This window comes from Agelaius tricolor, unplaced genomic scaffold, assembly GCF_023055355.1.
Source record: "Agelaius tricolor isolate 1412-34295 unplaced genomic scaffold, bAgeTri1.0.p SCAF_9, whole genome shotgun sequence".
In the NCBI taxonomy this organism is placed as follows: Eukaryota; Metazoa; Chordata; class Aves; order Passeriformes; family Icteridae; genus Agelaius; species Agelaius tricolor.
Genome location: NW_027269269.1, coordinates 10,564,960 through 10,579,717, shown reverse-complemented (window position 1 = coordinate 10,579,717; position 14,758 = coordinate 10,564,960).

The window sequence follows — 14,758 nt, the reverse complement described above, 5'->3', positions numbered from 1 at the left end:
TTAACCAAAATGTAAAATGTTGACTGACTGCTTGGGTCAAAGGCGAAAAGCGAGTGTAGATTAGGAATATTCCAATTAATTATTTTTAAACAAGGGTAAATTGGAAGAAACAATCAGTTTTGAAAGACATTGAACTGGGGTTTTTTTACATATCAAAAATGTTGATGAGTTCATTGCAACATTTTTGAAGTTTCATTAGTTCAATTTCACCGTTAAAAGCTATTTTTGCATAATTTTTACATAAACTTACTAAATCATTAAAAATGAAATTAAATGTATTTTAAAGATAAAATGTTTCTGCTTTTCTCATACTGTACCGTTATCATTATATTATTATAAATAAAATTTAGATAAAATTTTCATTTTTGTCTTAAAAAAAAGCAGGCTGCTAATGAGACAAAACAAGATTTTACACACAGGTTTATTAGCATGAATTTTGCCCTAGGCAAAATTCAGACATGATCTATTTGATTGGCAAAATTAAATTAGATTTAGAACTCATAAATTATGCCTTCCAAATCTCTTACTTTTTTTTTTTTATTTTAATGCCATGCCATAACAGTGCCACAGCAAGCAGCCATGGTATCTAGAGATGGGCTGTATCAGTCATATTTCATATTTCAGCTTAAACCATCTTAAAGTATCAGAATTCAGGAAGTATAAAACTTATGAAAATATTAAAGCATGTTGTGATATCAATATAGCACAGTCAATTAAAATAACTACATTATCAGATCAAATGTAAATGCTTATTCTTGCATCAGAGTTCCCAGCTAAAATTTTGTTTTAATGCTGACAGATGTCTTTTCCTTTTAAGAGACATTCCAACCCTTCTGTTTCTCTAAAAGACATCAAACCAAGACAGGAGAAGCAAAAGTGCAGAAAAGAGTTTGTACCTACCTGGTTTCTGCTCAGTTTATCCTGTATAGAAGGTTCTTCCTGTTTCTTGATTGGAAACAGGGGTTTGAAACTTACATCTCCGTGCAGTTGTTTTGCTCATTATTCTTAAAAAACTCCTTCTCTCCTTTCTTTTATTGCCTTCTGTTTTTATATATGTCCATATGGTTTAAAAGACAAAAGAAAACCCTTATATCTTGGTGGATATTGCACCAGTTGAGAGGATTATTTCCAGTCCATGTTTCAATTAGTGTGTAGGCAATTATATAGTTATGTACACACTAATAAAGACTGTAAGTTTATTATGTACCTGAACTAACTACTCAGTGTCTATTCTGATTGCTTAGAAGCTTTTAGAAACCTAAATGTGTGTTTTTTGATATAAAGGTAGATATGCTGATTTATCTATCATCTATCATGGAAGCAGCGGTGTTAAAAAAAAAATCTATTTCAATTTCAGTGTTATGTGAGTAGATCTTTCAGAGATGCTGCTAGTAAAGAAAGAATTTTAATTGTCCTTTAAAATTAGTTTGATGAGGACCAAATAATCTCACTAGGCTTTTGTCTTAACAGTCAGTCTAAGATTATTTAAGGCAATCAGAGATTTAATTCATTAGAAGTAGGGATCTGAATTAACATTCTTTTATCACTAAAATTAAAGTGTCTGTTTTCCAGTAGGGTTTCAGCTTGTTATCTTCTTTCCTTTTCACATGGCCTAGTAGAAGCAGGTGGTCTGGCATCAATAAAACCGCCCTGGGGAAAATTCTGACGAATCACTCCTTTAAATATGCCTCATTTTGTCTGCTTTACATACTCATTCTCAAAGATATCCTTTTACACATTGAGATCAATACATTAGAGTGTCTAATTCTTATTACCTACACAAATCACTCTATTCATTAGCATCACGCTTACATTAGCAATTATTAGCATATTAGCATAATTACATCATTATTATAATTTAAACATGCAGATAATTTATTGCCCAAAACCAATTCTATTAAGCAACTCAGATGTTGAAACTTGTTACAAATAGCATGCCTCTGTTCTCCTTTCTAGCCAACAAAGTTACTTTCCATTACAACCTACATGCTGAGCATCAGGACAACTTTCTCTAGTGCCATACCCCTTATTCAGTTTTCTCATATCAAACAGGGTGAAATTTTGTTCTACTAGGCACACTTCTATTGTGCTAGAAGACTTCTGACCTGTTTCCTTCTGGAGCAGATGCATTCATCGTACCAAAACCTTATGAGGAATATGGTGTTGCCACCTCAGCTATGGAGGCTCGCTCAAAGAAGAAAAGGTCATATTAGGAAGAGGTATAATCAACCTGAACAAAAGAGAGAAAAAATTGTGACTAGCAAAAGAGACTCCCACTCTGTAGGAAAATGAGATCTTCAAATTCAGGATTATCATAGTCCCTGGAAAGAATATTAAGCCAATTTCTCTTTGATTTCAGTGCCAAAAGCTTTCTCCGAAAGAGAAAGCATCCATCAGGAATAATTAAAATGGATTCAAAATGAATTCAAAAATGGATTCATGCTTGTCCAATGTGAATGGCTAAAATGAAATTACTAGCTACATGTCCAGGTAAAAGTGGTGCAAAATACATTTCCTGAGGAATGTGTATATAATTGAATTTACTAAAGTTTTAAACATCTCCTCCATCCCCTCATTTGGAAGTTGAGGAAGTGGTAAGTAGATGGAAGATTTTCCTGTTCAGCTGTATTAAAAGGGGAAAGGACATACATTTCTAATCTGGCTTTCACCCTCTGATGAAAGTTTCAATTAACAACTCCAGGGACAGAAACTTGACAGAAACCTTAAGAAGTTCATCAAGCAGCAGTGCCAAGATCGGCACCTGGAGTGTAATAATTCTGTGGTGTAGGATAGACTACTGGCAGGGAACAGCCATCATTAAAGGCTTCTGGGGATCATATAGATCTGTGCCAGTTTGGGCCAGGATAGGGTCAATTTTCTTCACAGTAACAAGTATGGGGTTATATTTTGGAATTATGCTGGAAACAGACTTGATAACACAGGGATGATTTAGTCACTGCTGAGCAGAGCTTACACAGAACCTTTTCTGTTCTCACCCCACCCCACCAGAGAGGAGAGTGGGGATGCACAAAGAGCTGGGACAGCTGACCCCAGCTGATCACAGGAATATTCTGTACCATACAGCATCATTATTAGAATATAAAGCTGGGGGAAGAAGAAAAAAGCACAGGACCTCTCAAATGATCATGTCTCTCATCCCAAGTCACTGTCACATGAAATGAAACTGTCCTGGATATATATGGCTGTACACCTGCCTGCTGATAGCAAGTGGTGCATTAACTGCTTGTTTTGATTTGCTTGTGTGCACAGCTTTTGCTTAACCTATTAAACTGTCTTTATCTCAGCCCATGAGCTTTCTCACTTTCACCTTGCTAATTGTGTTTCCTGTCCCAGTGGTGGGGGAGAGTGAGTGAGTGAGTGAGTGTGTGGCACTTACCTGGGGTTAAACCACAACAAAATCCAGCTCTACAGTGAAATTCCATTGCAAATATCAATATAGTTCTAATATATTTGGCTATATTAGAAGAAACACGCTACTATATGGAGAGAATTTATGATTTACCAGGTGCTGACCCTGCTCAGGCCAAAACTGATCTACTGCAGCCAGTATTAGCCCTCTTTTTCAACACAAATGTGGAAAACTTGTTGGTACACAAACAGAGAGTAGAAATGACAGAAACTTTGCACAAGGGAGAAATAAAAAGAGGCTCAAGAAACTGAGGTGCATTAATCTGGTATAGAGGTGATGAAGAGGTGACCTAAGAGATGTCTGAAATAAATCTATTTAACTGACACTTGAACAACAGTTATAAAAAAGATAAAATCAAATTATTTTTCTTAGTAGCAAACAATGGACAAAGGTCACAAAATCTGACTTGGTGATTTATGTTGGGCATTCTGAAAAGCAAAATCAGTACAGGAGCAGGGCAACACTGAGCCAGATTATTCAGAGAACTGATAGTATACTAAATGTTTACAATCCCTATAACAGAAATTTTTACAAGACAGAGATAAAATTATTGTTTTACTGATCATCACACTGTCCCACATGTGTTTTACTCCTACTAGTAAAGAGATTGATGACCATTAGATAGTGAGATGACATTCTAAACTCCTAGGTAAATTTCTACAATTAAACTTTGCTGTGGAGAATTGAAAAGAACATTTTTACTTTCAACAGGGAAATACAAAATTATATCCAAAAATTTACTGGTTTAGAAAGCAAACATTCCTTCATTGCAAGATACTTAACTATATATAATTTGGTTTGGTGCACTCAACTTTTTTTTTTTTTTGTAAAATGCCAGATTATTGAAATGAGAAACGAAAAATGTTCACAGCTTAAAGTTGAACAAAGAAAATAAAATTTGAAAACCCCAAACATTTAGACAAAGAATTTTTTTCATGCATTTTTGATTTGCATTCAGTTGTTTGATTGTCTGTTTTCAGCAGTAAGTGTAGAATTTTTTTTTGTCACTGATAATTGAAATGTAAACATAGGCTAGTCCCTTTATTTCTCAATTATGCTTTCAATTAGTTGTATAGGAACTCTTATTTTGTATTAAAAAAGTCACAGAAAAATGAGAAACACATGCTCTGAATTAATGACAGACCAGTCCTCAGATGTTTCCAATTCAAATGTTTGTCAAGGTCATAAATCAGGTACATAAGATTGTGGCTTAATGAAGCAGGTTGCCACTGTCCTTTATTTTTTACCTCATCTATGCAAAGCAAATACTGTCCACTACATCTGTACTAGATTGGAAATATTAGCAGCACACTCTAAGGTATCTGAGAAAAGTTCTCTTATGTTTTTTAGGCTCCATTTAGTTGTTCATCTATAATGGAAAAGATAATTTGGCTTCACAGTCTTTAGGATGCATGCTTCCAACTAGAATATCCCACTGGGATCAAGAAATAATAAAGCAGCTTTCAATTAGGATATTTTGCATGAAATGTTTTGCATAGTTAACTGATATAAATAAGCCTTTATGCCTTTATTGCGTAAAGTATGGAAATCAGAGTATTAATTCAACAAATGCATTAAAAATAGTATTTTGAAGGACACACTAGGAAAAGCCAAATAAGCATATAAAAACCTCAAAGAAATATGTCTTCCTTTTTCTTCCTTAAAAAAAAGAAAAAACATGAAATTGTTCTATTTTCCATCTCCAGTATAGCTTGTAGCTGGATATCCCAAAACCAGCTCATAAGGCAATTGATCTAATGAAACTGTGATGCTGTCCTCTATGTCAAAGATTAAACCATAGGACAGAATAATTGAAAATAGATACTACAGCAATGGTGTTTCTGAAGTTGAGGTGATGAGAAGACAATTAAAAAGGAAAATAAACCCCAAGAAAAGCAAGCAATGCAAATTTCTCCCCACTGACTACTGCCCAGCCAGTCTCCCAGCAGGGTCTCCCTGCCACCTCCCATATCATTTTATTGCTAACCACGTTGACCTGTGGTATGCAATACCCCTGTAACCCCTACAGCTGTCCTGGCTGTATCTCATCCCCACTCCTTGTGCTCCCCCAGCCTCCTCAATGGTGGCATTGGGTGAGGAGCAGAAAAGACCTTGATGCTGTGCAAGCCCTGCTCAGCAGCCACTAAAACATCCCTGAATTAGCAGCACTGCTACCAGCAGAGATCCAAAATTTAGCCCCACATTAGTGACTGTGAAGAAAATGAACTCTATCCCAGACAGAAACAGCATGTGGATATTGTCAGGTTCATATTCTGCATCCATTATTTCTTTTCCAGTAAAAGGAACCCTGGGTAATAGCAGTATGCAGGAAACAATATTCTACAATGGGCTCAAGTTTGGATATCTAGGGACCAGGAACTGCAGGTATTGTTCATCATATACTTGCAGAGCAAGTAGCAAGTTACTGAAAATCTCTTTTTCAATGGTCAAGAACTCTCTTTTATTATCTTCAAACTGTCTCTGTATGTGTAAATTGTCTATTCATAGTCACATTTCCATTTGTATTTGAGATTACTTGCTGTCTTTTCATGAGATAAGTACATGTATTCAATAAAAACTCCCTTTCATATGCAGCATGACCAGTAAAAGAAATTTGCTTTGTTGTACAAATTCCATTCTCACTTTCACATTTACATTGATGTGGAAACATTTCAGCTAAATCAGTGTTTCAATTTCTACATTATAATACTGTGACATATTGTTATTTAGTTTTTTATATCCTTGCAAATCAAATCTTCAGAATATCCTAAAGGCATAAGAAAGGGCATTTCAGATTGGGCCTGTGTCTCAGTGTTTTTGTCTCCAAGATTTGTGTGTGTAATAGCAGATGCAGAAAATATGTACACCCACACATACATATATATGTGTACATATATACACATATGCTTCCAGAATATTTTTATTCTGGTGTTTCTGTTCCCTCAAAACTTTCACTGGGAATGGTTTGCATATGTACATAGCATCACAGAGCCATTAAGATTGGAAAGACCTTTAAGGTCATGGAGTTCAACACTGCCAAATCCACTACTAAGCCATATTCTGTAGAGCCTGTCTTTTAATACCTCCTGGGATGGGCACTCCACATCTTCACTTTTGGGCTATTCACTATAAGAATAACACTGAGGGTCTGGAGCATCTTGAAAAAAAAGCATCAAAGATGGTGAAGGGTCTGGAGCACAAGTCTTAAGAGGAACAGCTGAGGGAGCTGGGGTGTTTCGTCTGGAGAAAAGGAGGGTCTGGGCACACTTCCTCTCTCTCTTGTCAGCCAACTCCAGTCATAAAACTATATTTACTATGTCATGTTTTAGTTCCATGTTTAACTGTATTCCAGCAGATAATATGTACACACCTAGAAATTCTCAAGTGCAATTTGTTAGAAGTGTACAGCAGAAGGATGATTAGATATCAAAAAAAAAAAAAAAGAATTGGAGAATAGAAGGTGGTCCACCTAATCCTACAAGACATTTCTATAATACAGAAGACCATTTGCTGTTTTAAGAGGGTTGGTCTGCAGACAGAAAACTCTTTTCTTGTGAAAAGGTCACTGCATTTGATATATTTGAGTGGTGACATGAAGAAGCTCAGAGTATAATGCAGCTCCCACATCAAATTTCTTGTCTCTGTAGGACAGAGATAAAACTTTGTGTCTTTGATTGGTAGAAATGTAAAATCAGACAAAGCATACACTGGATTGCCAGAAAATCTAAGAAATATAATTTTCTTTTTATATAGTTATCTAAAATGTATATAATGTAAATATTATAGTTGAATTCTAGACATACATAACCATTTGGGAACATGCTATGAGAGAAAATTACCTTATTTAATAGAGAGATCATGTATCTATATTTAGTTTTTCTGTATCTCATCTATATATTAGATGTTTGGAAATGTAAAAAAAATCTATAATTCTAGACAGCTGTTATGAGTTATAACTCACAAAAATTTTATAACATCTGTGGATCTGTTTCATTTATTTAGAATTATGAATCCATAATTTAGATTGTGAGCTACTTTTTTTTTTTTTTTTTTTTAATTCCTGTGTAGGTTAGGAACAACTACACTGAAGTAAAATGTTTTAATTCACACCTGGTTTAAATTATTGCAGTGAATCTCCACCTATTTAACAAAGATACATGTATGGTAGATTTGAATCCCTGTTACACAGGCATGCTGGCAAGCGTCCAAGAAAGATAATCATTATCTGTAACGAAGCTATTATCATGGACTATAGTGCTAATGCTGTGACATTTCACAGTGTCTGATTTGTTAGGCTGAGATATTTTCTCTCAGGACCCATATTTCCTGGCCAGTTGAGGAAGATCTTTGGAGGATATTACTTGTTTATGTGCCTTAGTTTTTAAGAAGCAACTGCCAAAGCCCAAATGAATAGTGATGGTGCAGTTGGAACTTCTCTGTTGTAGGATGTGAAGGTTTAAAGATGAGTTTATGGAATGTCAAGTAAAATTATCCACTACATGGGGATATGACCTGATGGGCAGAAATCACATCTTCAAAGTGCCTTCCTGACATACTAGAGACTGAGAGCCACTGCCCTACTCTATGTAGTGATACAAAAATAGCTTCCACTCTGGTTACAAAAAGAATACAGCTTGAAAGGTCAGGAAATTTGTAATAATTCTTGAATATATCTTAAGCATGAAGTGCAATGCTTTTCAGTTCCTTTTGTTTGTTCTATTATACTAAATAACTATTTTGCTGGGTTAGTAGGAGGGGCATTATTTCAATAATGACTCGAGGCTGCTTTTGCAAAGACAGCATCAACATCAAACTTCTAATTAAAGCCTCTGAGCTCAAAATTAAGGCATCTGATTTCAGACAACTTTCAGGTGGTGTTTGGGGGCGAAAACTGAGGGAGTGGGGTAAGGCATTGCTGTCACCCAGCTTCTGTCCTACATTCATCTGATGGCTTTATTTTAGCTGTACATTCTTCACCTGCACATTCAAAAATGTAGTTCTATTCACACAAATGCCTAACCTTGGAGGCACTTCAAGCATGTGAAGGACTGCTGTCAACAGTGACATTTTCCAGGAAAGTGAAATTTGGCATCTGAACAGGCCTGGCTTCTTCTTCAGTTGTCCCTCTAGGGTCCATGATGTGGCTGCGAATCTGTCAGTGTTATTCATTCCACACTTCTTGTAGCAAGCCTTGCTCACACCATACGTGACACTTGTACCACTGCTGTTCCCTGCTTAGAGACTTTATCCCAGGAATAAGAGAACCAGCTCCATTCCTTCTTTTCTTTGAAGGAATTACAGGTAATCTCCATTCTGATATGACTTTTGTCACTTTTCTTTGAAGTTTCCCTGCTTAGAACAAAATAGAACTGTCACACATCTGCTTTTTAAACAGTTTGAATTAAAAGGATTTGGGTCAGCATGCTGCATTATATCAGGGTTGTTTTTTTTAATTAGTTTTTAATTCTGCATGGTAAATGCCACTAAAAAATCTGCAAAGGCCTGAAGACCCACACCCTCTCTCTCTGCCTTCAACAGCACTGAGTCATACCAGAAGCTCACTTTCAGTGGTGTTCAGCAGCAGATGTTCAGGGAATTAATATTAAGAGTGGGATATGCATGGAGTGGTAATTTCCTTGCTTCTGTTCTTGCAGCTTCTGGCTCTTTCTGGGTCATAGACCTCCTGAACTAAAGTCAGAGGCTGTAATCAGACCCCCATGTTTAGCAGTACTTGGTGGAGTTTTCCTCCATTACCTTGCCTAATCAACTTTTGAAGCCACTTATACTCTTGGCAACCAAAACATGCTGTAGCCACAGGTTCAACAATCCATTTAAGTATTAAATGACAAAGGTATTTCCTTTGCATATTTGAGAAAATTTCCTTTACAAATTCATTTGATGTTCTCTCATTTCCATGTCATCAAAACCAAAATACAATTACCCATTCCATATTACTTATGTTTTTACAGATCTCTGTTATATCTCGGTCATCTCTTGTCTGACTTGAAGCGTCTCAATCAGTTTAATATTTTTGTAGACACGTTTTACATGTCTTTCAGCCTATCAGCGACACTATGTTTCTTTTCATATGAGATAACCGGAGCACCATGAGGTTTTCAAAATGTGAGTGCACCAGTGGTTTGCATAAATTTATAGAATTATAAAGTTTTCCTTTCTTTTTCAATTCTGCTCATTGTTCTGTTCTTGACATTGTCTTTTGCACCGCAGTTTAGTGTTAGACCTTCAGAAAATTATTAACAATAATTTTAGTTTCTGTGATTTTTATTTTTAATCTGGAAAGTTTATATGGACTTCAGTGCATACAAAATTTAATGTCTAATTAAATGAATACATTTCAATGGGACATATGAAATAAAATAATATAAAATGTTCACATGAGCTAAACTGAATTTGATGCATGGTATCTGTTTCATTTGTTTCCAACTCAGGTGAAATCATGCCACTCCTCAAAAGATACTTTTTTGCAAGACTCTGGAGCAGAAGCTAAGATAAATATACCCACCTGGAACCTAAGAGAAATGTGTTGATGGCTGGAAGTAAACATTCTAGAGAATCTGGAGCCAACTCACTTGTGTTATAGAACTTTCAATGGAACCTTTACAGGCCGCAGCATCAGGGAGATTCATCTTCGGAGATTTTCTCTGGGGAAAAAGAAAAATCCCTGACAACATCACCTGTAGCACTCCGTGCCATGGCACCCAGAGGGGACACTGGCTTATTTCTGATTTGTGGTGCAAGAATACTGCTCTCTAAAATGCTAACACTGTTTCCTGCATTCTTGATATACCTTTGGAGGACACATTTCTGGCCTAGTCATAACATCTGCAAATGTCATAAACCAGAGCAGGAATTCTACTGAGGACATTAACAACTTCATAGAGGCTTTGTGGAAAGATTTATGCCACTGTGTATTTTTCTTGCCTTTAAATTTATCCTACTACTGTCTTTGTCTCTCCCTCCCACGTTTCACATGCAATATTGGAAATATGCCAGTTCTGTGAGGGTTTTTTGTCCTATTTCTGACTGACACATATACTCAGTTTGAAGAGCAAACAGCACAAAAGGTAATTTTGGGATCGATATAAATAAAACTGACACTTTTCTGATGGCAAGTGCTTTGTTATTGCTCTGGGTAGAAGCAGTAGTGGACAGGCTTGGAACATGGTGTGGCATTTGATGAATCACATCTGTGTCAATGTTTTCTTTGTCTTATTTATTGCATTGCTAAGATTAAGATATAGATGTTCTATGTAATATGTTGGTCTTTGTTTATGGATGCAAAAGCATGACATAGTAAATCCACTTATAGTTCACTTCTGACTTTTAGGCCACATGGTCTCTTCCACTAATTCATCAACTTCAGACTTATTCTACTATTACAAAACAATGAAAAGTCACCATCCTCAAGGAGAAGGCAGAAGTCTAATACCTCATTTTCTTCTCAGATGTAGAATTCTCTGCTTTATAAAGCACACCAGGTTTATGGTGGAAAAGGCAGAGCAGAATATTAATCAATTTGTCTGGTATAAAAATGTCATGCTTTTTAAGTAATGTAAAATTGCTGAGAAGACCTAGTTTTAGGCAGACAACACTTAATATTATGGAGAGGTTTTTTTGTGTTTTAAAGATGAAGGTAGATTGAGGGCATTCTGCTTATCCTTGATGCTGACAGTCCAAGATCCAAATTTAGTCTGAAACTCAAATCTGTGTGGCTGCCAAGCTGAAGCCAATGAACCCCATCTCTCAGTGGGACTGTGCTCTGTGTCATACTGCATGTGGATATAGGTTCCTGATTTTCTGCTAACAGGGTGGATAGCAAGCCCATGACCATATCCATGTGAAACATTCTCCATGCATTCTAAATGGATCAAGTACCAAAGAAAAACATAGAATAGTAGAGAGAGCAAGTAAAATAAAGGCTTAGTTAGTGGAAATGAGAACTACATTATGATAAAGGAAAAAGGTGTTGCTACAAAACGTGGATTTTCAAGATCTCAAGAAGGGGAAAACTACTTTTTGCAGTTGTACTTCTGCTAGTGATATAGAAAATCTGCATTTCCAATAATCAGCTGGGGACTGAGGGAGATGCTAGAGTCAAAAGCAGAAACACTGTAATATTCTTACCAAGAAATGTTAAATGTGTCTGCTTTTAGTTCACTTATTGCCACCTAACTTCAAGGCAATTCACAGGGTGTTGGTCACTTTAATGTTGCAGAGCTGCTATGGAACTTTTCCTCCAAAAAAAGGCATACTAGAAACACCAGGTTCCCCTAGGAGGCTGCTAAGATCATTCAGACCCCAGACAGCAAGAAGGAATTAGCAGTTTTATGAGGATTCTCTTGAGCAGGCTATAACAGTTTCATTGACATTTATAGCCAATTATTATTAGATATAAAGGGTATCTAAAAATTCTTCTTCTACTCCTTAGTAGTATTTCTTGTTCACATCTCTACCCAGAGATTCTTCCTATGTTGTGCTCAAGTTAAAAAAAAAAAAAGCCAAGATGATCAAGATGATGAGGCAGCTTTGCTGGACAACTGTAAAAACACCTCTATACATTGAATTCTTTCTCTGTGCCTAGTAGACCTTGACAGGACCTAACATTTCCTAGGCATTGTCTCCTCAGAGAGCAAACAATTTCTGGCATAAGTAGAATCCTAATTTTCCTATACACTACTTGTATGAAAGCTGTATGAAAAACTATGAAGTTGAGGGAATCAAACAGGACTAAGACATACAATGATGGATGTGTGGTGCTGTCCAAAAACAGCTAGAGAAAAAGACAACAACTCAAGCAGAAGCATAAATTCTGCACAGGCAGGAAAAAGTTCACTGGCTAATGGTTTAATTTGGTAAAATTTAAGTAGAAGTTGAAAGCAGAATAAGCAGTTACACAAACACATGCATATTTATTCACAGCCATATTATGTACCTGCAGAGTTCAACAGGCTAATAAATAGCACAATGAGTACATTCATTGTGAATCACTGATGGAATTTACTTGTTGTTTTGGTCATGTGAATTACTAGCAGATACATCAGGGCTTCCATGAATTATTTTTTTTTTGATATTCAAAATAATTCACTGAATGTCTAGAACAAATAGTATTTTAGTGTACAGATTTTCATATTTATGAATATTCATGTATCATTTACCGTTTTCTATCTTATTTGCAAATTCAAATTTCATCTGCTTTTTTCATATGTCAATATATCCCTACACGCTGTCTAATATTGGCAATACTTACAGCTGGATTTTTGGGGCAAATATTGAAATTATTATTATATTCTTTGCATTATTATTCTGAAAGAACATACTTAAAATTCTCTGGATACTGTTGTCAGAATATATATTTGAATAATTTTCTCTTTTCCCGGTTCATTTACAGAAAATAAGTAGAAGAGCTCCAAGTAAAACTGGATGAAAACTTTCCCACCATATCTCTCTTCAGCAGTCTTATTTAAAGGCTATCAGCACATACAGTGCATTATGGATGGATTGTTTTAGGACTTTTATAGTGTATTTTATTTATTTAATTTTATTACATTAACATGTAGTTAAGAAACCAGAATGAATAATCAAACTTCAATATAAACTACATTACTTCCCCTTGAAAACATTTTTTTGAGCTTTTTCCATGTACCATTTCATACTTTAAATTAGTACTTTTGTCTATTCACCCTACTCAATTCATCCAGTCCTTAAGAACTGTGGGATCCATTCTTAATTTTTTGTCTCTTAAAATTGCTGGTAGTTACCCTTAATTTGACATTGATCACTGTGCTGTGACCTTAGACTTAACTGATATGGGCAGAATAAAGAGAATAGACAGAAACTCTTATATCTAAGTTTTTACCACACTCAGATCAGGGAAGAAGAGTTCTCAATGGCACATATATTATTATAGGTGGGGAAAAGTGGATACAATTATTCTGCTAATAATCTACATGTTGTTGATGCTTTATCAGAGGATAAAATTACACAAAGTAACTCTTGGGAAGGCATGTCTCAGGCACTGTTGTCTAACAAACCTTGGGGAATGTCATGGGGTTTCATGTTTGACTTTTCTATATCAAACATTTGTCTAAACCCCTTTTACATTTTTTGCAGTATTGCAGTACTATAAGTAAGAAAAACTAGAGAAACCAAGAGCTAGAATTCAGGAACGGGAATTTATTTTTGCAGAAGTGTGGTGGCCTCTTTAAAAATCTTCAAGGAAAGCTTAATGCAAGTATCACAACAGGAAAAGTTGTATTTCAGAAAAGCTTTTGTCCTGGCTTTTGGTCTTATGCATTGAAGAAAGATGTGTTAATGAAAGGAAAATGAAATTCAAATTCAGCTGAAATGTAACACTTAATTCTCCAGATGGATTCCCATGTCTAGATTTATTCTTTTAAAGCTTTCTGTCAGCAAGAACAAAACAGTTATTATGTAAAATATAATACATAACTTAAAGAATAATATAAAATTAGTTCTGCCTCCATCAGGCCAAAAGTCCACCTTGGTCAAAAGCCTGTCTCACACATATTTCTCCATATTTTAAAAAGCTATACATAATATTATCGATCATATATTATCAGGTGTCAGCACAGCACTTGATTCCCTTATAGGTACAGAAGTCTTATAAATGGTTAGGATTGGGTCTTGTGACTGGAATAGTTTTTGGCCAAGAGGGTGCAATTGTCCCATAGCCCAAATGAGAACCACCCATCTTCAGATATCATCTGTCTTCATATCAAAATGTATTAAAAGAAATTTTTGCAATTTATCCCCAAAATAATCACACCAATTGCCTTGTTGAGGAGTGTTTGCATCTCTTCTGACAGTGCCATGCTCAGCTGATGCACCAGCTCACAAAATATAAAGATAGGTAATAGAATTTTTCCATCTTATAAATATTATTATAGTTGTACATGTTGGTTTATTTTTAGATTTGTGTTTTCATAGACCTTTTCCTCTCATAGTCTTTTTTTACATTTATCTTCCTGTCATTTAGTCCACTTATCTTTACAGAAACAGTTGTTTACATTGGGGTTTTTTCCATTTTTTCTATAGAATTATTCTTGGTGTAAATGTTTTTAATTTTTTAACTGGCACAGGTGTTTTTTTATAAATGTCTTTTGCATTTATGATTTCATTAATAGCAGTTCTGTTTCACATACTCCCACTTTTGAGCAGATGACAGCTTATTCCAAGAGCAAATTTTCTTGTCCCTTTTTTTTGATACCAGTATCAAGTTAATGTTAGCCTTATGCTTTTCTTTTTTTATCGCCTTGTCCTTTTCAGCTGCCTTCCTCCCTCACATCA